The sequence below is a fragment of the Pocillopora damicornis genome, chromosome 2 (assembly GCF_964200805.1).
Source record: "Pocillopora damicornis chromosome 2, jaPocDami1.2, whole genome shotgun sequence".
Lineage (NCBI taxonomy): Eukaryota > Metazoa > Cnidaria > Anthozoa > Scleractinia > Pocilloporidae > Pocillopora > Pocillopora damicornis.
In genome coordinates this window covers 27,437,685-27,462,493 of record NC_142671.1, presented here as the reverse complement: position 1 = coordinate 27,462,493, position 24,809 = coordinate 27,437,685, and the positions used below count along the sequence as shown (strand labels likewise).

The following is a 24,809-nucleotide window of genomic DNA, read 5'->3' as shown; positions in this document are numbered from 1 at the left end:
ATTTTGCGCTGGAATTTTTCGCTTCTCAGATCGGGCGTTCGGAAATGGAGTGTTCAGCCTTGGGCTTTTCTTATGTACGTTGAAAACCTCGAAATGGACAACTCGCTAAAATGTGTTCTTTTCATCAAAGTAAGCGGTCAGATAACAAGCAATACGCTGTGGAAGTAAGGTGAGGTACATTTTTTGAGAATTTGACGTATTTTTTTATTCCTTAGAGCGGTCGTAAATATTCCCATACAAACTCTAATAATTCCGCCATGACTGTTATTGCGCAAGATTATCATATCACAGCTGGAGCTTGGGCCGCCTGTGGTGAACACAGCTATCTCTTCTCTTAGGATTTTACCCTCAGTCTTAAAGTTCTTAGAGCACAGGAGTCTCCTATAAAGCTCCGAGTCCATTCCCGATGGCCATGCTGAGCCCTTGGTTTTGCTTGCTGAGTTGTAAATCATTTCTTCGTCTATGAGATCATACACGTTTGATGGAATATAATCAACTGGACCGTGCAAAAAACTCTCCTCTGCAATATCAGCCGCCTCTGGGTGATAGGTCGAGCAGGCCAGACGAACTCTCGTTATCTAGGAGTTTCATTGCAGCTGACAATTTTCCTTGCAGAAGCAGTTTTGAAAAAACTTTGGATACGTCCTCGACCGTCCTAGCTTTCTTAGAGTTCACAAATTTCCCCTGTATAAACCTCACTTCTTTAAGCAACAAATCAAGGTCCCCTTGTTTCCAGAGAGCTAATCGACCCTCTATTGCTGCGCTGTGTTCCATTTTCTCCAATCTCGAGGCTTGATCCCGTAAATTCTGGCTTTTTAGCCCCAAGTATCCGTAACCCTTTTCTTCCCATAAATCTGCCATTACTTCGATATAACCCTTCTTCCTCCCGGTAGCGTTTCGTGGAGGGTCTACAGTGGATATCACACCCTTCGCTGTTCTCTTGCATTCCAGAAGATCACTATTCATACGCTCTGTCCATTTCAATTTGTCCTGTTTCCCCGACATATCTTGCAATGTTCCTCTTTACAACCAGCTCACTATCATCGATGTTGGTTATACGGTTTTTGGTTTCGTTTGCTTGTTTAAAGTGTATATGACACGAAAATTTCCCCCCCGGATTTTGGCAGTTCAATATGTATGATAAGCTGTGAGGCAGTCACAAAATGATAATTTGTTTTTTCTGACCGCTTTTCTTCATGCAACACTTGCTCGATTTCTAAATAAAAACTGTATCAGGAGACTGGGGACGAGAAACAAGGTTATGACGTCACGTTGTTTGATCGCTTGATCAGTAGACGCTATGTCTGTTTCCACGACATCCAGTGATTCCGAGGTCAGTTATGAATCGTGTGACTCCTCTTGGGGTCTCGATTGGGAGCAGAGTGACAGTTCAGATAGCGAAACCAGAGTAATCGATGGTGTTATCATCCCATAAGACGATGAGCCGCTTGCGGATTGTGGCGAAGAAGTAAGCCCGAACGCAAATGAAGAAGAAACAGATATTGATGGACTTACCCCATCGACTTTGAAGTCAAGATTTGAAGGAAATGTGAGTGTGGATTCCTGGTAAGTTGAAAGATTTACCGTGATTCCTTTTGAACATAAGCAGGACTGATATGCGCTCCTGCGTTGCTAAGTTTGTCCGATAATTTTTCCTTTACCTCTTCCAGGTGTGAATGCGAGCAGTGTGATACTGAAATGATAGTCGGTGCCCTCGAGTTTCGATGATGCAGAGAAGTCACTAATTCGTCCGCGAAATTGATGTTTGATGGTTCGATCAAACGAATCAATTGCATCACCAAACATGAAGACTTTAACGCCATTACGAACCGCGCCGTTCTTCTACAAGTCGCTTCTTAGACGCCAAGATGGAGGAACCTAATTCGTCGCCGCAGTGGAGGGTCAGAAAACGAGTAAGGTTTTTTCCTTTTAAATCGGTAGTTCTATGCCCTTCTTGTTTTAATCGCTTGACCTAATAGTTGGGATACTTGTGGTTTTATATTAATTTTTGAATTCTCCAGTCATAAGAAACGAGTCTCTTGTCATTCAGTTAGGAATGAAGGTCCGGTAATTACTTGAACTGTAGATGTCTTCATTTCTCACTTTTATGTTTACATATAGGTTCATCAGAGCCGTTGCATATAGATGGACAACAAGGTGGCTTTGTGGGTACATAGGCTGGGAAAACAGACGACCTCTCCCAGCTTGTGTTTATCACAGTATAAGGAAAAAATACAACACACAACAACACAGGGGATATGCTAATGTCCAGGATGGGGAGGTGCATTGAACTCTTGTAAATGTACTTCATTGGTCCATGAAAAAAAAATTTGTGATGAAAAAACGCTCCCGGTTTAGTTTCATTTGCATGGGCCATGTCATTTTGTATATACTTCAAAAAATAGTAATAAAGACCATGAGAAAGCAGACATGGATAACAAACTGTGAGTCACTTTATTTGCCACTTTTCTTCTTGTGACAATGAGATGGCCTCTTGCTTTTGCGGGTGCGTCTAGAAGTGGATTGACTACTGCTTGGTTGACTGTTGCCATCAGCTTGTTGTGAAGTTTGTTCTGATTCTATAGGATAACAATGGTGATTTAGTATGTGAGTGCATCGTTACCGTGTAGGTGTGTTACTTTGTATGCCCAATGACAAATGGTGTTTAATCCAGACTGAATACAAATATGCTTCATTCTCCCTTGTCTTGAGTTGGGAATAAAAAATTCACATTTAACAACAAAGCCCACCTACAGGCATTCCCAACTTCGAGTAGAGAGTTGCATATCCACAGGTGGATAAATAAGCAGCCCCCCACAGACAAGTGGCAAAAATGAAATAATTCACACTTACTAAAACTTCATTGTAATAAATTATATTCATTTCATGCTAAATTTGGATGGTTGAAATGATTGGATTGATAAAGCTGTTAACTAACCAGGTGGAAATAATGCTGTTTTCTTCATTGCCTTTTTTGCGTTATATGCCTTTATAGCTTCCTCCTTACTCAATCTTTCTGAAAACTGCTGATTGAGGGGCTCAGGTGTTCTTGATGCATACTTCTTAATTATTTCCTCCCTCTTTTCTTTTGGAAAATAGAAGAGTAGTTTCTTCAAACCATCAACATAACCTGAAAACAACAACAACAACAAAAAATATATATATATTATAATATACAAAAAGGTATGTTCAGGTTCAGGGTATTTTTAAATAAGAAATACTACTCTTTTAAAGGGTATCACAGTTTTACCAAAGAATATGGCAAGTAAAGCAAAGTATTAAAACATTATTCATGTTGTTTTCTTATAAATAAGAGTTAATCCAAAGTAGTCATATTTATTCTTACCAAAGGTAGGTGAGCATGCCACCTCTCACACAACTTCCTCTCCCATTTTAAATTTTGGGTAAGTGACCCAAATGTATTCTTTTCCATTAAATGCCCTTTGTGTTTCCCTCGGTAAGTTCTCCTTGAAATGCAAACTTGCAAGTATGTGCCTTTTAAAAAAAAAATTCAGGAATGAGCAAATTCATGCCCATTTTATAGCTTCATCCAAAAAAAATGACTGGAAATCATTTAGGGGAAAGAAACACCAAAACATAGATATATTCTGATTAAGCAAGAGACATGAACATAAAATTAGTTTAAGTGACTCCCTTAGAAATAAATGGGGTAATTTTCTAAGGGAACTGGTGCTGTATCAGTAGAGAAGTGTAACAAAATAATGTGGTTTTATCAACTGAGTTCATTTTGTAGATTGGTCACAGTAAAGTGGTTTTAAAGCTAAGAAAGCCTTAGAACACTTTATGGTGGCCAATCTACATCATTGACTTGGTGGATTTTGAAAATAAAAATCTATGAAAAAAGAAAATGTATTACTACACAATCAAAATTACCTGCTGAGAGTCCCCAGCCAAGTAAAACAAGTCATTTTAGGATGCCAATAGATCAAGGTTGCATGGAAGCCTTTAAGGCAACTTGTCTGGACATCTGGTGAAAGTTTCTTTATGTCATTCAGTAACATTTTCTTGGTCAACTGCAGTTTCAGTTTGTCAAATGCTTCAGTTCCTGTTAAAGGTAAATACACAAGAAATTACACAATGGTCTAGTTTGTAGCAGTGGATTAAGTTATTTGCCTAAGGGGTATTGTAAACAAAAAAAGAACTGGCAATGGCAAGTTGAAAAAGATATGCAGTATATTATTGATGTTCATACCAACTCTAATCCACCTCCTGGGTCCAAGCTGTCCATGACAGCACTGTTTGTAAAGTGGATCTGGGTGGTTATTGTGCTTGTTGCTGACATGACGCAATAATGAATTCCATGTGGCAAGGATGTGGGACTCAAACCCAGCCTTTGTTGAGGTAGTACACCAGTAGAGATGCTTTCTTATTCCCTTCATCCACTCTTTTATAATTTCACATCCTTTCTCTCTACTCAGAGCCAACAACTTTTTCCCTAGTGATCTTGCCACATGCCATATATCAAAATAGTGCTTGGTGTTGACACAGTTCTCCCTAATCCATTTTGCAATGCCTCTGTGCCTATCAGACACAGAAATACATGTACCAATTGGCAAACCAAGATGCTGCAAAAAAGAAAGACACATCTTTGCTCCTTCCAGTTCAGTCTGCTGACTACCTCCAGTTTCATTTGCCTGAGACAAACAAGAAAATAAAGGTTGTCAAACCACCAGGAAATACCATACAAAACATGGGTTCTTGTAATTTTTATTATTATTACTATTATTATTATCATTATTATTATTATTATTATTAATATCATTATCATTTTGTCTATTATTCATCAGACCATTCCATTTCAGTGAACCCATAATTTATATCATAATAGAATTTTCCCAGACAGTTGGTTGTGATTTCCAAGAGTACTCTTGGTTACATTGTGAACAAGTCTGAGTCACTTTGACCAGGGTTCCACAGCCTCAGCTCATGTAACTTTTTGGCCGCGCGGTCGAGGAGACAAATTTCAGGCCGCGTTCGCGCGAAGTTCGAACGGAAAAAAAAATGCTTAAAACCATTTTTTGTCAAATTTTAACTCTCAAACCGTTTATCTTATAAATCTAAGTACCTAAAAACAGTAAAAAATTTTCGTGTCATATACACTTTACCTTTCCAACCAAATTTGTACCGACGCGTTGCAATTGTCTAATACATGTTATAATCGATACGTATTGAGGGTGAAACGGTTAAAAGAGATAAAAATAATAAAATGGTATATAAAAATAGCGGGGCCGTGGGACGTCCGTTCACCACTCCATTTAAGATTAATAATAATGATAATGACAATAATAACAATGATGATGAATCCAGATGCGCAAATTCCATCACATTTTCAAATGTGCATCACAGTTTAAGAGTTAAAATATTACAATCAACTAAAGCTATGAAGAAAAGGGAATATGAATGAAAGGTTACCACAAAGACTACATTATAATTAAAAAAGAAATTTGAAGTACAGTAAATCGCTTTGATTAAAACTGCCCATTGAGCGATTTCGATTGTATTTGCACCCCCTATGTTCAGAGGAAGTGCATTCAAGAATTTAAAAAGAGCAGTAAAAATTATCCACCTATAGGCTAGCTTCAGAGTGAAAACATGAATGAATTAAGAGGAATTTGTTTTTAGAAATTCTGAGATCATAATTAGGTAAGAGGGAGCCCAAAACTTTTAATTTAACGAATCATAAAAGTAACTGGAACTATTTCAAACTTCATTCTGTTTCTTATCGGTAGCCAACGTAATTAAAAAATAAGCGATGTTATATGGCAAATGTTGTTCCGTTATTATCGTTCAACATGCACGAACGGGTGTCCCTTACGCAGTGTTTGATAGTTTTCATAGCAAGAAATGCGTCCATATCAAATAATCGCAACTTCCTAAATGAAACAAGACTAACTTAAAGGGTGGTCACGCTGTTTTCAGTTTGAATGGCATTTCTCTCTCACAGCGGGTAGTCAAGCTGTTTTCAGTTTGAATGGCAGTGTCAGATTATCCGAAAACAGGATGTCTGGCATACGTTGACCACTGATAAAGTTATCTGAGTTCCGCTTAATTATCACATCCATGGCCCAGTTCATGTGTTGATTCCGACACGCGTCGATTTAATGATATCAACTCCAATAAATCAAAGAAATGACAAGCCGCCGTGTGATTGTGATCATCAAAGCTCATGTCGAAATCACCAGTTAAGAAAAGAGGACCACGAGATAAAATAATGGGTTCCAAGAAGTCTGAAAATTCCTCAATAAAACTGATAATAGTCACAAGATTGGTTCTAAGATTACGGTCGACGATATATTATAGCCAGTGTAAGGCGTGAATTTCGAAGTTTTGATGGAGACCATTCGGAACATTCAAAAGACGTTCTTGAACGAAATTAGAGTTTTCGAAAAACCACCTTGCCGCATTCACAGGGAATCCTGTAAACTACACCATCTTGTTTAGCCGAGTCCACAGCGTCTTTTCGTCGTACTTACTGAGATCTTAGCGTAGTCTCCGACTTGAAAACAGCGCGTACGCCTTGTTGTTGTAGGCAATGGCGAAGCTGTTCGGATAGACCTTTAACATAAGTTAAACCGCAGTGGCTTTGAACTCGTTGGCGGGTTCGACACTGTTGTTTGGTTTTCCGATCTTGGTAAGTTTCTGCAAGAAAGAAAAAAGGATAACCATTAGAAACCAGTACAGATGACAGATGTTTTCCTTTTCCACGAAATGCAGATTTGTTCGCAATAGAGCGAGCATTCAGCGTGCACACAGTCAGATTAGTACGGCCGTTGTGTCTGATGAAGATCGGATACACAATTAATCTGAGCAAGATTGGAATGGTTGTGATGGTTCCGTCGTCTACGTTTCAAAGTACAACTATTCGTTGTTAAAGTCGTGATAAGTGGACCAGCAACTAGTGTCGCCACTAGCTGCGGAGCGAAGGCGAGTGAGGTTAAAAGCGGAGTATGGTGTGTAAGATCTCCGACAAGTAGAGTCACTATGCCTTAGCTTCTTATGGAAGATGAAATTTCAAGATGTTGGGTCGAACTCAACGCTGACTGATAGCTTGTATGATGCATATCTACTCTATCCGAGATCTCCGTGCCTTCATCAATGCTTAGGACACGACATACACAGGAAACGAAATCATCCGGATAAAAAAGGGAGTGATTTAAACAACAGCGCAGAGCAAATAGAAAACGGAGACAAATTGAGCCGGTGATGCAATCACGACTACACGCCACTGCGCAAACTAATCTGTCTCTATATGTTGCATAAACACATGCTCCTTTGCCACTGTGATTAGTAGCCGTTTCTCGATTCTCTGGTTCAGCCGTCTCGAAAGTTATAAAAAAAAAAGATTGATTTCGCGGCCTTCGGTGAACGTTCGCACATGCTTCTTTGCCACTGGGATTACTAGACTTTTCTCGATTCTCTGGTTCAGCTGTCTCCAGATTGAAAAAAAAACAATTAAATTTCGTAGTCTTAATCTGTGCTTCGGCGAGCATTTTCCTTTCCAGCCTCACACTGCTCTTTAGTCAAGCTCAAAAGTTTTAGAAATAACTTTCATATTCTCGATACAATAAGACCAAGAATAATCCAGCCGATCACGCCCCAGGGAGATGTCGAGGAAATGACGAGGGACTAATCAAATCTAATTGTCTCAGAGGGCCTGCTTCCTATAGGGGAGAAAATTCTAGTTTTAGGAGTAGACATTTTCGATAGTCAGACATGAGAACTTCAAGTTAAGGCTATTGTGCGCACGACTTCTGTCAAGAAGAAGTTTAGCCGCATTAACGGCGTGTCAAGGTTCCCCGGCTGGGAAAGAGCAGCCAGATTGATAAATTATGTGAGAGGAACTTTCATGAAGAACAAGGTAAAAATAGTCAGCACCACAGTAACTGAACTACGAGAAACTGAAAAGCTTACCTTAAAAGAATAACAACAGACAACATTAAAGAATTAAGTCTAAGCCGTAAGGAATGGAATACTAAAATCAAAAGTAAAAGTTCCCAATAAGGTTGGATTCGATGATCAAGGATCGATGATCGATCGATGATCAAAGAACGGTGAGAGTTGGTGAGAGGCTTGAAAATTCCGCCTTATCATTCAGCGGTAGACATCCGATAGTCTTAACGTGGCGTTTTCAAATAACTTTTCATTTAAAAAAAAAACAGGGAAAAGCAATGAGCATGAACGAGATTCGTTCACATCTCGTGTCGAAAATTTACGTTGTGATAATAAATATATTTTCGCACAATTGAGTTATCCAATCACACAGGGTAGAAGCGCCCTGAACACGATTTCGTGCGGGGCACTGTAAGTTGACGGGGAGAGAAGAGAGCAGGGGAACAACTTCGCACTCTATGAGAATCAGGCTATTTAAGAGTTAAAATATTACAAGCAACTAAAGCTATGAAGAGAAGGGAACATAAATAAAAAGTTACTACAAAGACTAAATTGCGATCAAAAGAACAGTTTGCACTACAATAAAACCGTATGATAGAAATGCCCGTTTAGTTAACAACTGCGGCTAGTTACGTATACTGTTGCGTTGCGACATTGTGATTGACTTTTGGACTGATCATGCGTGTTTTTACTGTCTTCTCAAAACTATTGTTACATTGTGTGAGATAAATGAGGTAGAAGGTTAAACTTTTGCCTTACTGTTTATTGTTTAATTTGCCCGTCCAGTGATAGATGGGAGATGCATAAATCTTTTCATGCAGCACCAGTATCAAACACATTATTGCAAATGTATAAAACATGCGCGTGGCCTAAATCCATTGAGAGCCAGTGAAATATTTTGAGTAAAACCATGGCTACTTAAACTGAAAAAAGGGAGGCAGAAGGGTATCGTACAGAAGCTTTCAGACTGAAAATCATATGAGATGGAACTACATTAAGACGCTTTACGAAGAAACAGAGTCCACGTGAGGAGTCAGCTCTTAAAGGATTTGGCATCTAGGATGATCAACGTGATCATCAAGATTCTCTCAAGAAAAGTCTCGATCGTCTGTCGATCGACTGTCGCCCATCCTCTATCGTTGTTAAATTGATCGGTGGAAACCTTTAATACTAAGGATTTAAAATTCAGCTGCTGTAACTGACGAAGCCTTTCACTCGATGCATCGGAAAGGATCTCAGAGAAGCTTTTAGTTGTTCACTCGAAAGGTAGACGATGGATTTCAGAGGCTTGCCGCTGTTTAATGCGATGACTGAAGATCGCTATTATGAGCTAGCCGCGATGGACCACTTTATTTTTATTTCCTTATCATCAGTTAACTCGGTTCCTTGAATTTTGCCACTGAACGTTTTTGGAAGGAAACGTGGATATCGAGAAAAACCATCTGTTCCTCATTATAAAAAGCAAATCTAAAACAAACAAACAAAAAAACTAAAAATTAATTTCCCATTTTCAATTTCCCTTTTCATTTTTCCATTCCCCATTCCCCATTCTCCATTTCTGCTTTTAGTAACATCCTTCTTTCAACCAGTGCGTGTTACATCTGAACTTTACTATCATTAAGGATAAGCCAACAAAGATTTTTTTTAGTCTATAACTACCCGAGTTTTATCTAGGTTTTGAAATGAAGCTCAGCAAACAAAACTATATCTTTCTGACCACATAGTCAGACCGCGATGGACTATCATGACTATCTACGCAGACCGATTGCATGATATGAGTTTGTCTCAAGACAAGTAAAAAAAACTGGAACATCTCCTATGAGAGAAAAGTCAAACTACATGATCATTTACTGCGTTACCAATACAACCAATATTTCTTAGGAGACACTTCAAATCGATGAACCAGAACTAAGCTATATTCAATTGAGATATATTGTTGTACAGCCCTAGATTTTAAAAGAAACGACCATTAAGCAATACTACACACCAAAATGTGTAATAAGTTGTTCATTATCCAACTGCTTTTTCTGCCGAGTTTCTCTGCTAATTTTTTATAAGGCGGGAAAAGCAAAGCGGAAAGAGAAGCGTAGCGCGTGCCGCCGTCCGGTTAAACAGGTTTTTTTACTGTACAAAATAACCAACTGTACAATATCGTAGGATAATTGTGATTCACTTGTGCTCCATTCGCGCCATATTTGTACTCTACTTTGTGCAGTTGAATATAATTTTGAAATAAACGGTTGTGTTCTACAGCTTAAAATGTTTGAATGAAAGACAACTCGGAGGTTAAAGAGAGCACGCGTAGTTGATTTAATATTCTTTTTAACACTTCCCTAAATTTAAAATATCATTTCAACTCCACTCAATTAGACGAAAATCGTCTTTCTCATGATTGAGAAATTGTCTCTTTTAGTAAGATTAGCAGGTGTTACCATCTCCACAAAATACTAAGTAAATAATATTATTCAGCAACAAGATAGGTTTACATAAGTGAACAGCTCAGTGCGGTCAAAGCCAAGTTAAATTTAATTTGGAGAGTCACTGAAGAAATATGAAATAGCCCCTATCACATCAAGATGAAGTCAAACACTTTTATTCATTAAGCAGGAAATAATCCTCTGTGTAATAGCTTACACTTTGTTGTTGTAATTGTTGATTATAGGGACTTGTCCAACAACCAATTAAAGAATCTATCTTCAGGAGTTTTTACTGGCATCAGCTTCTCCCGATATGCTTCTCTGAACCTGTAAGTAAGACTGTTAAACTTTGATTTTATAATTGTTTTAGGGACCAAAAGTAGATCAAGGTCTACACCTTACCCAGGTAAGTGTCGGGATGAAATAATAGAACGAAAGAGTGCATGGATGCTGAACTGACTCCTCCCAAACCCATGAGGTGTTGCTTACAGGAATGACAGCAATATAACCGGACATATGTGATGAAAACCATCAAGCGATGTAGATATAAGTCTGCAACATTAGAATCCATCAATTCTTTCTATCATAAAAAAAACTATTGTTGTCGTTGTTTTTTTTTTTATCGTGTATCCGGTTATGGCGAGGACCTCATGAACATTTACCAATCATTGGGCGCGATTGTCCGGTTAAAAGGAAGTTTCGAAAGAAATAATGTCATCTTCTGAGACAAACGTTTTGTAACCGTGGGCGTAAGTCATCAAACGGAATCAAGTACATAGTCGCGTGTTATTTGAATGAATAAAGTTCGGCTCTTTATAATTAATTGGTCAGCTCTGGGATATCTATCGTTTGATTTCCATATTTATAACAGTTCATCAGTCTCTTTTGGTTGAACGTCATAATTCAGGGTCTCTTGATTTATAGAAAGAGCAACTCAGACTACTTCGCTTAGATCTTGAAAGTTCACATTAATATAACTTGATCATGAAGAATGCGGCTCATCACGTGACCCCAACTTTTGTTCCCCAATGATTGCCACAACATACACACGCACTATAATTTGTGGAAAGTGCGGCGTCACTGACGGAAACAATACGACTTCCTGAACGCCTTTAGTTGGACACCATGACTGGATGCTCAAGATAAATAGCCATTTAGGTAGTAAGATTGTCGCTCTCGGTGATAGAATGGAGAACAAATTTAGTGGGGGGTCGTAATTAAGCCTTCATGATAAATAAAATAATAATAATGATCCAAAGATAGTCGATGTAACAGTGAAAACTTTCTAATTTTAAAAAAAAACTTAAACTCATAATTATTAGACCGTTCAAAGTAATTTTTTAAGGGTTCAATAGAACTTGAGGGTCTTTCATAAGGCACCGTTTTCATCTAGTGCTTTGTGTGAAACGTTCAAACGGACACATGTCTCATCTTTCTATTGCTTTGTTTTCCTTAAAATAACTGAGTTAGCTTTAATTTTTTATGTGCTCGACTTTACTCTTCGCCTCAGCTTTTATAACCTCTGTAGGTGACCAGTGTGATGGTTTTTTTTTTTGTCACGCGTTCTTTTTTAGTATCAACTCAATCGGACTAAAACCTTGATCAATGAACTTCTTTTGTGGTTTACCTTCTTTGACGTAATGTTACCTTGTGATATCTCTTGACGGAATAGTTCAAGATTTGTCCAAAAAAACTGAGTACAAATGTTTGATAGCGTAGAAAGCTCCGGTTAGAATTTAAGCGTTCTGCTGTCAGAGGTTTCGCTGTTCAAGATGTTGAACGACATTATGCCTACGTGGTATTCAAGAGATGAAAAGGAGACATCGCGGAGAATTGGAAATAATGTGTTAAGTGTTATTTTAAAGTCATATCACCTTTGATATGGGAAATCTATTATGAAAAAATTGCGCTCGCTCTATGTTAAAAAAACCATTTGACACCCTAGCCTACGCGTAGCCGTACCCTCTCTCCAAGGTGAAACGGAAGCGAGGGAACGTCTACGGAAACCTGACACTAATCGTGTTCCGTGACGCCACTCCAATTTATGCAAAATAATGTCATTTGATAATATTTGTTTGCGAAGTGGCACGTGCTAGCAAGAAGGCTATCGAGATAAACAACAAAACTGAAGTTAATTCATTTTCCATTTTTCGGGTAAATTTGCAATTCAGCGACCGATTTCAAATATATATTTTGCTTTCAGGATATAGGAAAAAAAATCTGAGCGATTTCTTTGTACAGAGTAAGAAGAGGACGATGTTCGATTAGCATCGTGCTTGCGATAGTCCACGCGGTTTCTGCTTGCATTTGTAAACAGTGCCACGGTCGGCGAAAAGAATTGGATTATTTTATGAGTCTCAAGGTTTTGACAGATTTCTTTACGAGATAATTACGCTTCAAGCGTGAAGAAAGAGCGACTCTTTTCTCAGTCGAAAGAATCGCTGCAAGAAACAACTAGCTTTAATTAAAGTGACTAAACGTCCTGCAGCCGGACGGTAAACCGTAGATTCTAGGCAGCTGTTTGTGTCGGGGTCTGATCTTGTTGTAAACGGCCTCTGGTAGATATTAGCTTTGCTTCAAGGTAAGCAGCTTTTCGGACAACTTGCGGGTCAGACGGTCTGTCGGATCTTTGTTGAGGAGCTGGTACGGTCCGTTCCCAATAAGCGTAGACATCTTAATTTGGTAGGTGTCGGTATCCATGACTACGCTAGCGCGCCCTTTGTCCACTGGGAGAACTATGATGGACTCGTCTTCTTTCAGGCTTTTAAATTAATCTCGCATCTCCTTCGTGATGTTAGGCTCTGGTGTTCCGCCTGTTGAAGGATACCGTTAACAACTCTTCTGACAGTATCTGCTTGTTCAGCGTCGAGTTGTTTTACGGCTGTTTCGACCTTGGCGATGACCTCTGTGGCAGGAATATTCGCAAGAGTTACAGCGAATAGTCAGTCCTTTCTTCAGTAGGGCTTTCTCGGCATCGCTAAGGGACCTAGAAGATAAATTAACCACCCAGTTGGCTTTGTCAACATACGGTGTGTCAACCGGTGACACAATCGCCTGTTTTTCTGGAGTGAGTTTTTCAAACTTCTGCTTATGTCTGTCTTTGGTAGTGTTGAAGACTCGTTGGATGTTGGTCTTAATCTGCTCTAGTAGCCTGTTGGCGCCGTCTGTCAAGAGAGCGGATGTTATGCTCTGTGCTGTGGATTCTGTATCCTCCTTTGCATCTCCCTTGGCCTTCTGTGTCAGTCTGATCCGTTCCCTTGGGAATCTGATGGATGCGAGTTCAGCGACTCTGCGTGTGCCTTTGATGCGAACTGGTACATTATAGCAACATTCTGAGGCCACTAACTCGATCTAACGGCAACATGACTCAAGATCACCACTCTATCGACTTGAACTTTTGCTTACTCAATGCACAGTCCTTGAATAACAAAGCTGGCGAGTTTACCGATCTTGTTTGTGAGTACAAACCAGATGTGGTTGCTCTAACAGAAACATGGTTGTATCCGATGGAGTCAGCCTCGCGAACACTCTGAACGCCTTCTGAACAAACTTCTAGACTATCCACGAACTAGTCGAACAGGGGGAGGGACTGAAGTACTGTTCAGGGACAACCTAACTGTGAAAAAAGGAGCTACCGCTGAACTGCGATCATTTGAGTACTCTGAGTAGGATATTAAGTCTGAAACTGACCAGATCCACCTTACTATCATCTACAGAACACCATACTCTGACGCACATCCCGTCACCACAAGTGTCTTCTTCGAACAGTCCTCAGCATTTCTCGAATCTGCAGTTTTTTTGCCCAAGCCATCTATTAATTACTGGAGACTTTAACATACAAATGGACGTGGAAGCTGACGCTGACGCGGTGAGAATGCGCGAATTACTCGAGAGTACAGGTCTAAAGCAGCATGTTACCGCTCCCACTCACATCAGCGGGTACACCCTTGATCTTATTATTACAAGATTGTCTGACCAGCTTGATATTTCAAGTGTGCAAACCTGCCCTTAAAAGATCGCATATAACTCTCAGGAAAATTAGGTCTATCAATAAGAAGCTCCTACGGGACGAGATTTCTAATACCGATCTCTGGAAAAACCTTCTTTCATACAACCTCGATAGTCTGGTTAATGCCTATAACAACACACTCAAATCAGTGCTTGACAACCATACACCAGCCATCACTAAGACCGTAACTAAAAGACCAACTGTTCCCTGGTTCAATGATGGAGTAAAGTCTGCAAAAAAGGAAAAGAGGCGCGCGGAGAGGAAATGGTGCTGAACAAGGCTACATAGTGATCTGTTAGATTTTAAGGCCAAGAAAAACCTGGTTACCTATGTTATTAAAAGACAAGGAGGATAAACTACAAGGAGCTAAAAATTTCTAGTTTAACGAATCATAAAAGTAGTTAGAAGTATTTTAAACTCCAGTCTTTTTCTTATCAGAAGCCAATGTAATTAAAAACCAATCCCGAGCATTCTTTACCGCTGCAGCTTAGGTATAAAAAAAACTGCTGATATATTCAGAAAGCTGTTGCACCAGCCCATTCGGGTTGTAATGAACGCACCAATGAGGACCTCTGTTGACTGTTAATTGTTGTGAGAAATGAAAAGCTACATATATTTGTGACGTGTGTTGGCATAGACAGCCTGGAATCACATCAGACGCAGAGATTTTACTGCTAGCGATGGGCACAGGTTTGATGTTCGAGTCAACAACACGAGCACTGACAGGTATCCAATTTTCCCCTTTTGTGGTGTCCCAATAATGAGGTATTCGGTCTTGTTGTTGTTCAGTTTAGGATATTCGTTCAAGTAATCGAAAAATTGTGTCTCATGGTTTTGAAATCATTACCTCTACTTGGATGTGCAGATAGTAACAACCTCAGAAAATGCAAATAAACAATGCTATTCTGCCTTAGGTTAATAGAGAATAATACATGGGCGCGCGTAGATATGGAATTTCTCTTCGAATATTTAACTCGATAGTTCACGAGTGAGCGCAACGAATGAGTAAGATGTCGAGTTGAACAAGAGAAGAGAAACTCCATATCTACAAGCAATCATGTATTATTTTGTTTATCACATAAACACAATAGCCCTTTACTGGGAAGAAAAGCTGACTTCATTAATGAATGAAAATAAATGAATCGACAATCCTTGAATAACAATCGTAGAGTACGTTGGCGCTGACTCTTAAGATGGAAAAATGCGTTGAATCATGACTACAAAAACGACACTAGTCGTAATTTTCGATTTACAAAATTCCGATTTATTGACTTTGTCCTTACAGACAGAAGTCTTTCAGGTAAACAGCCAAAATCGGCCAGTGGCAAATCTTCCAGTTGTCGATTTTCATTCTCAGCCGAGAGAAATGTTAACATCAAAGCCACTGAATACGCAACTTTGGGTTTTTCTTTTAGTAAATTGGTTTTCTTCCCCTTTCTTTCTTTTCTTTTCTTTCGGTCGCTTCGAAGACTTGCTTTTTTTGCAAAATACGTGAATAAATAAGCACGTTGTATCGAGGTTTCTTTCAAACCGATAGAACGCTTTTGCAAAATGCCGCGTACGAACGATTCCAGTCGATAGAACATGTCTGTGGTGGAGCTTTTTATCGAAATTTTCAAAAAGAGAAACTGTCCGAATCAGCTGTTGTAATATATAGATTTTGAAACGAAGCACGAAACCATCTTTTTACAGTGTCAGCCACTGTTCCATCGATAGCTCAACTCTAGTTCGTTCATCAGCATATTTGAAGGGTATGTTTGAGTATTTCCCCATCTTTTATTTTGGCTTGGTTCTCTTAACAGAAATAGATAGCGAAAATGTTTTCTTCTTTCTGCATTGCTTACGGTGTCGAAGTTTATCCTGCTCTGGCCCTTTAAACCCCTTTCCGGTAATGCGAAAGTGCGGCTTGATTGTAAACACAAGAAACTTCTTTAGTTGCGTTGATTATTTGAGCTGTGGTACCGTCGCACTGGATTAAATGATATGTAAGTTTTTTACCCAAAACTGACGTTCCTTCCCGAATTGGAAAGACACTCTAGCGCGCTGGGTAACAAGAGGAATTTAAACAAAGGCAACACAGTTTATTCAGTCCAGCGGATTTGACATCATATCAAGAAAAAAGTCAATAATCGTCTTTACCTTGTACCACTACTCGATTCCAAGATGGCAGGAAGCGATTGTGTGTCGGAGTATTGCTCCTCCTTTGGTGGATAGCACTCAGACATGAGCGTGGCAACACTTACTCCTAGAATATCTGATTAACAAAGCTACACCATGGCAATAATAATACTGGGGCGTTTTTAACGATGATAAGGAGAATAATAATGATAATGATAATGATAATGAATCTAGATGCGCAAATTCCATAACATTTTCAATTGCGCATCACAGTTTAAGAGTTAAAATATTACAATCAAATAAAGCTATCAAGAGAAGGGAATATGAAGGAAAGGTTACCACAAAGACATCATTATAACTGACAGAGAAATTTGAATTGCAATAAAACGCTCTGATTAAAAATGCCCATCTAAAAAAGTGCGATTTCGATTGTATTTGCACCCCCTTTATTCAGAGGAGGTGCATTCAAGAATTTAAACAGAACGGTAAAAATTTTGAACCTACAGGCTAGCTTCAGACTCTAATAACAAGGAATCTGTTATTAGAAATTCTGAGATCATAGTTGGGTAAGAAGGAGCCCAAAATTTTTTAATTTTACGAACCATAAAAGTAGTTAGAACCATTTCAAACTCCAATCTGTTTGTTATCGGTAGCCAACGTAATTAAAAAATAAGCGATGTTAGATGGCAAAATTTTTGTTCTCTAAAAATCAGTCTAGCCCAAGCATTCTTTATCCGCTGCACTTTAGGTATTAAAACAAACCGGTGATACATACAGAAGGCTGTTGCAGTAGAATATTCGGGTTGTAATGAACGCACTCATGAAGGCCTCAGTTGATTGTTGTGAGAGATATTTCCTAATGAGGTGAATATCGTAGACGTCAAGTGAAAAGCTGCGTATATTTGTGACGTGTGATGGCATAGACAGCCTGGAATCAAACCAGACACAGAGATTTTACCGCTAGTGATGGGGACAGATTTGATGTTCGAGTCACCAACACGAGCACCGACAGTTATCCAATTCTCCCCTATTGTGGTGTCCCAATAATGAGGAACTCGGTCTATCGTTCAACATCCATGAACGGATGTCCCTTACCTAGTGTTCGATACTTTTCATCGTAAGAAATGCGTCCATATCAATTTATCGCAGCTTCCTAAATGAAACATGGTTAATGGTGGTCGAGTTGCTTTCAGTTTGAAGAGCAGTGTCAGATTATCCGAAAATAAGCATACGTTGACTCCTGATAAAGTTATCCGAGTTCCGCGTAATTATCAGGTCCAGTACGTGGCCCAGTTCATTTGTTGATTCCGAAACACGTTGAGTTAATGATATCGACTCCAATAAATCAAAGAAATGACAAGCCGCCGTGTTATTGTGATCATCAACGCAGATATCGAAACTTAAGAAAAGAGGATCACGAGATAAAATGATAGGTTCCAATAAGTCTGAAAATTCCTCAACAAAACCGACAATAGTCACAGGATTGGTTCTTAAAGGACGGTCGACGATTTATTATGAAAAGTCTAAGTCGTGATGATTTGGTAGAGACGAAATAGTCGGAAAATTCAAAAGACGTTCTTAGACGAAATTAGAGTTCGCAAAAAACCGACCAAAAAGCAGCTTATTTTTTTAATCTCGTTTTAGTTCTTTTAAATGTCAAATTTCCTCGTTTTCTTGTTCAAATGTCTGAATGGTGCTACCGATCACAATGTTCATGATTTTGTTTCCTTCTTTTATTTCACGGGCGGTGCCTCACACGGGTCTTTGTGTCCCTTTCACATCAGGCCTAATAGGTCCACGACTGTTTTTGTCTGCTTTGCTCTCTCCTTCATTGTTCTTGCTGTGTCCTGTATTTTCGATTGTTATCGTACATTGTATTATTTTATTATTATTATAGGAGTCATACCCAATAAACCTGTTAAAAAAATAAAAGGAAGAAGTGTACCCATGATTTCACGAGCCCTTTCGGGGCAACTATAAATAGCTCGAAGGCAGGTGAAGTCATCGCATTGCAAATTACAGAATCGTTATCCGATAACAAGGTTTCAGTGACTACAAATAAGTCAGCATTACATTAATAGAAGGAATCAACAAATAATGCAGATTTGGTGGCAATAGAGCGAGCATTCAGCGTGCACACAGTCAGATGAGTAGCTGTTGTTGTTGTCTGATGAAGACTGGATACGCACTTAATCTGAGCAAGATTGGAATGGCTGCCATGGTTCCATCTTCAAAGTACAACTATTTGTTGTTTAAGTCGTGACTCGAACTATTGTCGCCACTAGCTGCTGAACGAAGGCGAGTGAGGTTGAAAGTGGAGCATGGTGTGTAAGATCTCCGAAGAGTAAAGTCACTATGCCTTCTTTTAGAAGATGAGATTCTAAGATGGTGGGTTGAACTCAACGCTCAAGGTCAACACATGTTTTTCGGGGTGTGGGATGAGGCTTAAAATCGAGGCAGGATGTGGGATACGAGATCTGTAAAGGCGTGATGCGGGATGAAAATAGGAAGGCAATACCGGGATACGATCCTTTTCGAAGGCGGAATAGAGGATAGGACTCGTATAGGCGGGATCATAAAAATATATATTTACTTTAGAAATGGGCTTAATTAATGCTCCCGTGTAAATTGAGGTTGACAGGACTGAATGATTCCGTAGTACGTCCAGTTTTCTCTGCACAAGTGTTTATACGAATCTCCATTGTTATATTTTTGTTCTCACGAGTATTTCTGAGTGAACGCCTCGTTCTGTATGGTAGTAACGGCGGTTATTTGAGGATTTCTCTTAGCAACGATTGTTGCTGTACTAGGTGCCACTTGTTCGTGAGGATTTCTTTAAGGTGTGGAAATGTTGGATAGTATTGTGTTATTATAAAGGGCAAGATTTTATTGTTTGTATCCCTGTTGGAGGAGGGCCCGTTTTCGACCAGTTTAAATCTTAAACTGTGCTTCGGTGAGCGTTCACACATACTTCTTTGTCACTGGGATTACTAAGTCGACTCTAAAGTTATCAAAAAAAAGAACCAACAAATTTGATTTCGCAGTATTAGCCTGTGCTTCGGTGAACATTTTCCTTTCCAGCCTCACGCTGCTCTTCAGTCAAACTCTGAACTTATGAACACATTCTCGATACATTAACGCCAAGAATATTCCAGCCGATCACGGCTCAGGGAGGTGCCGAGGAAATGACGACGAACTAATCAAATCTAATTGTCTCAGAGGGCCTGTATTCCTATGGGAGAGAAATTTCCATTTGTAGGCGGAGAAAGTCTTGATATTCAGATAGGAGAACCTCAAGTTGAGGCTATTGTGCGCACGACTGCAGTCAGGAAGAATTTTAGCCGCATCGACTGCGTGTCAAGGTTCTCCGACTGGGAAAGGGCAGTCAGATTGATAAATTATTTGAGCAGGACTTTCATGAAGAACAAGTTGAAAATAGTCATCACCCCAGGAGCTGAACTACGAGAAACGGAAAAACGTATATTAAAAGAATAGTAACAGATAACGTTCAAGAATTAAGTCTCAGCCGTAAGGAATGGAACGCTAAAATCAAATGTAAAAGTTCCCTATCAAGGTTGGATCTGACGATCAAGGATCGATGATCGATCGATGAACAAGGAACGGTAAGAGTTAGTGGGTGACTAGAGAATTCTGCCTTACCATTCAGTGATAGACATAGTCTTAACGCGGTGTTCTCAAATAGGCACGCTCATTAAAAGACCAAGGAAAAGCAATGAGTATGAACGAGATTCGTCCTCATCTCGCGTCGAAATTCTTTGTTGTTGCAATAAGTATATTTTCGCACAATTGACTTATCCAATCACATCCCGAGTAGCACACCCTGAACACGAATTCGTGCGAGGTATTTTGGACGGGTAGAGGAGACAACTGGGCGGACAACTTGGCACTCAGTAATAATTAGGCCATGGGTGTCTAAATGGGGAGCACGAATATCTTCATTTGCGTTGTACGACAGGAGTATTTAGAACCACGCGTAGGCATGTGAGGCATGTAGATAGTACAGGCGGGGCGTATCATTCAAAGAACGAGAAGCCTTTTGCCAATGGCTGCAAATCTGCTAAAGACCGGCTGTTATCAGCAAAGATGTTGTTCACATTAGCTTAGGGCTGATTCGTGACACTACTTAGTTACTGTTGCGTTGCGATATTATGATTGACCTTTGCACCGGTCATGCGTGTTTTCACTGTCTTCCCAAACTGTTGTTACGTTGTGATAAATAGATCAGGTAGAAGGTTAAACTTTTACCTTACCGTTTATCGTGTTTAATTCGCCCGAAAAATCACCCTTCGGTAATGAATGGGAGATGCATAAATCTTTTTATGCAGCACCAGTATCAAGTATAAAAAATGTATAAAACATGCGCAACGAAAAAAAACACTAAACAGTACTACACACCAAAATGCCTAATAAGTTATTTATTATCTAGTTTTTTTTCTTCTGCCAAGTGTCTCTACTCATTTTTTAAAAGGCGGGAAAAGTAAAGCGGTTAGAGAAGCGAAGCGCGTGCAGCCGACCGGTTAAACAAGCCATTTTTTTTTACAGTACAAAATAACCAACTGTACAATACCGCAGGCCGGATATTTGTGATTCACTTGTGCTCTTTTCGCGCCTTATTTGTACTCTACTTCGTTGCAGTTGGATATAATTTTGAAATAAAGGATTGTGCTCTACAGCTTAAAATGTTTAAATGAAGGACCATTCGTTAGTTAAAGGAAGGCACGCACAGTTGATTTAATATTCTTTTTAATACTTCCCTAATTTAAAATTTCCTTTCAACTCCACCAAATTAATTGAAAATCGTCCGTCTCGTGATTTTGAAATTGTTACTTTTGGTTCGATCAGTAGATGTTACGTCATTCAGAAGTAAACAATATTATTCAGCCCCAGGATAAGTTTACATCAATAAACAGCTTCAGTGCGGTTAAAGCCAAGTTAAATTTTAGTTAATGAAGATACATTCCATGATACAAAAATAACCCTAGCCAGTCAAATCATATCAAGATGTAGTAAAACATTTTTATTCATTATGCGGAACGTTATCCCATGGTTTGTAGCTTACATTTTTTTGTTATTGTTGATTTTAGGGACTTGTCTCACAACCAATTAAAGAATCTATCATCAGAAGCTTTTAGCGGAATTAAATCCTCCTATTCCTTTATGACGCTGTAAGTAAGACTATTGAACTTTGATTTTATAATTGTTCAAAGGGACCAAAAGAAGATGAAGGTCTACAACTTACACAGGTAAGTGTTGGGATGAAATGGGAGGAAGAAAGGGTGCATAGATGCTGAGCTGACTCCTCCCGAACCCATGAGGTGTTGCTTACAGGAATGATAGCAAAGGAACCGTACATGCCTGGTGAAAACCATCAAGCAATGTTGATCTAAGTCTGCGAAATTAGAAACCATCAATTCTTTCTGTTACAAAAAAAAACAAAAACAAAAAAATCTAGCGTCTCTTTCATCGTGCATACAGTAACGGTGAGCACATTGTGAAAATTTACCCGTCATTAAGCGTGATCAGCCGGGTAAATGAGATTTTCGAAAGAAATAATGTCATCTTCTGAGACAAATGTTTTATAAACGTGGGCGTAAGTTATCAAACGGAATCAAGCACGTACATAGTCACGTGTTATTTGAATAAATAAAGTTCGGCCCTTTAATTGGTCAGCTCCGTGCTACATCGTTTGATTTCCAAATTTTTAACAGTTCATTGGTCTCTTTTGGTTGATTTTGATTCGTCTGTCATGATACAGGACCTTTCCATTTAAAGTAACAGCAGCTTAGACTATTTCGCTCAGATCTTGAAAGTTCACACCAGCTTGGTATCGTACTCTTGATTCATGTGTTACCTTTGGCAAAATTGCAAATTTTTTCAGATATTTTTTTGACCATAATTTAACTTTCTCATGGCGATTGTGACTCATCATGTTACCTCAACTTTTGTTCCTCGATGATTTCCATAACATACACCAGGCACTCTAGTTTGTGGAAAGTACGGCGTCACTGACAAAAATAATATGACTTTGTGAGCGCCTTTAGTCGAGCATCATGACGGGATGCTCAAGATAAATAGCCATTTAGACAGTAAGATTGTCGCTCTCGGTGACGGAATGGAGACGAAACTGATCATGCAAGCGCTTAAAGCCTTAACATCTTTGGGGATCTATTGAGGAATAGGAATAGACAATCTTTTAGCGGGAGGTCGTAATTAGACCTATATTATGAAAAAAATTATAATAATAATCCAAAGATAACCGGTGTATCAGTAAAAACTTTCTAATTTACACAAACTTAAACTCATAAGTACCAGCCAGTTCAAAGTTATTCTTTAAGGTTAATTATAACATAGCTAGTAAATTTGTCTAATCAAATTCAGTTGCGTGAGCGTGCTTCGTATTCCTATTGTGCATGCTCATGACGTCAGCAAACAAATCCCTCGAGAAAAAAATTGCCATCGGGTTGAAAATATTATAAAACAATAGGCCTTTTGCAGCAATCGGTCACGTGAGAAATTTCCCCATGGCAACAAGGCTGTGGTGGGCGAGCGAGCCAGGGATTCCTTGACAACAACAAGACTTGACCGGTCAAGTGTGACATTGCAAGACTATAGAGACTGTTTTTACCTTTTGTTTCCATTTTAGAAATCTAGTTTTTTAAAAAATTAGTAGTTTAGTGTTTTTCTTTTATGCGATCATATTTTTTTCCGGCAATTCTTTTGTAAAACCGAATTTATCGTCCCTGAAGGGACGCGATCGAAGAACGTGAATATATATAAAGCTGACGTATGAACCAATTGTTAAACAGAACTCGAGAATCTTTCATCATGCACCGTTTTCTTCTAGTGCTTTGTGCGAAACATTCAAACGGACACAACATGTCTCAACTTTCTGCAGCTTTATATTCCTAGCCTCAGCTTTTATTACCTATGTAGGTGACCAGTGTGATGTATTTTTTCTCACACGTTCTTTTATCGGTATCAAATCAATGGGACTAAGACCTTGATCGGTGAACTTCTTTGTGTGGTTTATCCTCTTTAACGTAATGTTGCCTTGTTATCTCTCTTGGTTGAATAGTTCAAAATTGGTTTAAAAAAAAATTGGGTACAAATGTTTGATAGCGTTGAAAGCTTCGGTTCGAATTCAGGTGACACGTTATCAGAGGTTTCGTCGAGGATTTTTCACTACATTATGCCTCCGTGGCATTCAAGATGAGAAAAGGAGAGATCGCGGGGAACTGGAAACTATGGCAAGACAAGTGTTGTTTTAAAGTAATTTCACCTCTGATATGGTAAATCTATTATGAAGTCCTCCTGTTCAAGCATTCGATTGGAGAGGATTGGCTCAGAGTGGTCATTACTTTGCCTTGTTTAGAGGAACTTGTAGTCATGGGGGAGATGGAAAAACTCTGCTCACTCTGTTCAGAAACCTTTTGACACCCGCAATCTGCTACCCGTAATTCCTACAACCCGGTAACGAGACCGAAGATGGGAAGTAAAGGTCTTTAAAGAGGATTTGCAAAATTGTGCTTGGCTTCAATTCAGGTATGGAGATAAACTTGCTAACTGTCTAGAAAGGATTTTTTTCGATGTTGCCAATTGTCATGCGTCCTGTAGATAGGCCATTTGACAAGGTGACTCTCATTGGGGCGACCGGCCGTGAAGAAGTCCGGAGAACTATGCGTTTGCAATGCCAGATCGACTCATTGGAGGCACGTACATTTAGAAAAGCTTACACACGCCTTTGTATCAGCATTTTAGCAAGTAGCCGGCCTGGTCACAAACAAGAATGACGTGCGAACGAACTTTGTTCTCGTGCGTGGTCGTTATCGCTACCTTCACCTATCGTCTTTCACTTCGTAAGTGAGACCGTGACATTTGATAACCTTCTTTACCAAGAATCCTAGTGTGAAGTGAAAGCGCTCATGATATTGTTATTCGTGGCACAGTTTATGCGGACCACTGAAGCAAGTTGGAGTAGTTCATGCAGGAGAAGGATGTGAAGTGCTACAATAAGAAGAAAGGATTCAAATACCGTAATGATTAGACGTAGCGCCTGGGACGCCTATTAACTTTGGCTACTTAAAGGAAGGGTGCTTTTTTTTGAAACAGGGCGCTTATTAGGGACAGGGCATGTGCAAAAGAAAATTTTGACGTTTATCTAAAAAGGATAAAGAAAATGGAAAACGACTTGCTGTCTTGGCTAAAACAAAAGGCTGGGCAATCGCCGCAAAATATTTTGACGAGATTATTCGTTTGAAGGAAGTGTGCATTCACATCGACATAATAGTTGAGAGACTGAGAAGAAGGCCACTGTTTTTGTATTGAGGCTCTAA

The 24,809-nt window shown here is 39.2% G+C and overlaps 1 long non-coding RNA gene and 2 pseudogenes across 2 annotated transcripts in view; 1 reads left to right on the top strand and 2 right to left on the bottom strand.

Annotated features, from left to right (window-relative positions):
- The first annotated feature begins 1,307 nt into the window (after positions 1-1,307).
- On the top strand, positions 1,308-2,429 carry LOC149050586 (uncharacterized). The gene is made up of 2 exons (XR_016184237.1): positions 1,308-1,913; positions 2,122-2,429. It is a non-coding gene; the product is annotated as an uncharacterized LOC149050586 (long non-coding RNA).
- Position 2,430: 1 nt separating this feature from the next.
- The window catches only part of LOC149050568 (uncharacterized), a 195,225-nt pseudogene continuing 172,846 nt past the window's right edge, over positions 2,431-24,809 (bottom strand). The window contains exons 4-8 of the transcript XR_016182692.1: positions 4,214-4,655; positions 3,895-4,066; positions 3,347-3,495; positions 2,939-3,130; positions 2,431-2,579 (exon numbers count right to left, since the gene is read on the bottom strand). The product of XR_016182692.1 is annotated as an uncharacterized LOC149050568 (transcript). The remainder of the gene's footprint in view (positions 2,580-2,938; positions 3,131-3,346; positions 3,496-3,894; positions 4,067-4,213; positions 4,656-24,809) is intronic.
- LOC149050585 (uncharacterized) lies at positions 12,789-14,066 on the bottom strand (annotated as a pseudogene).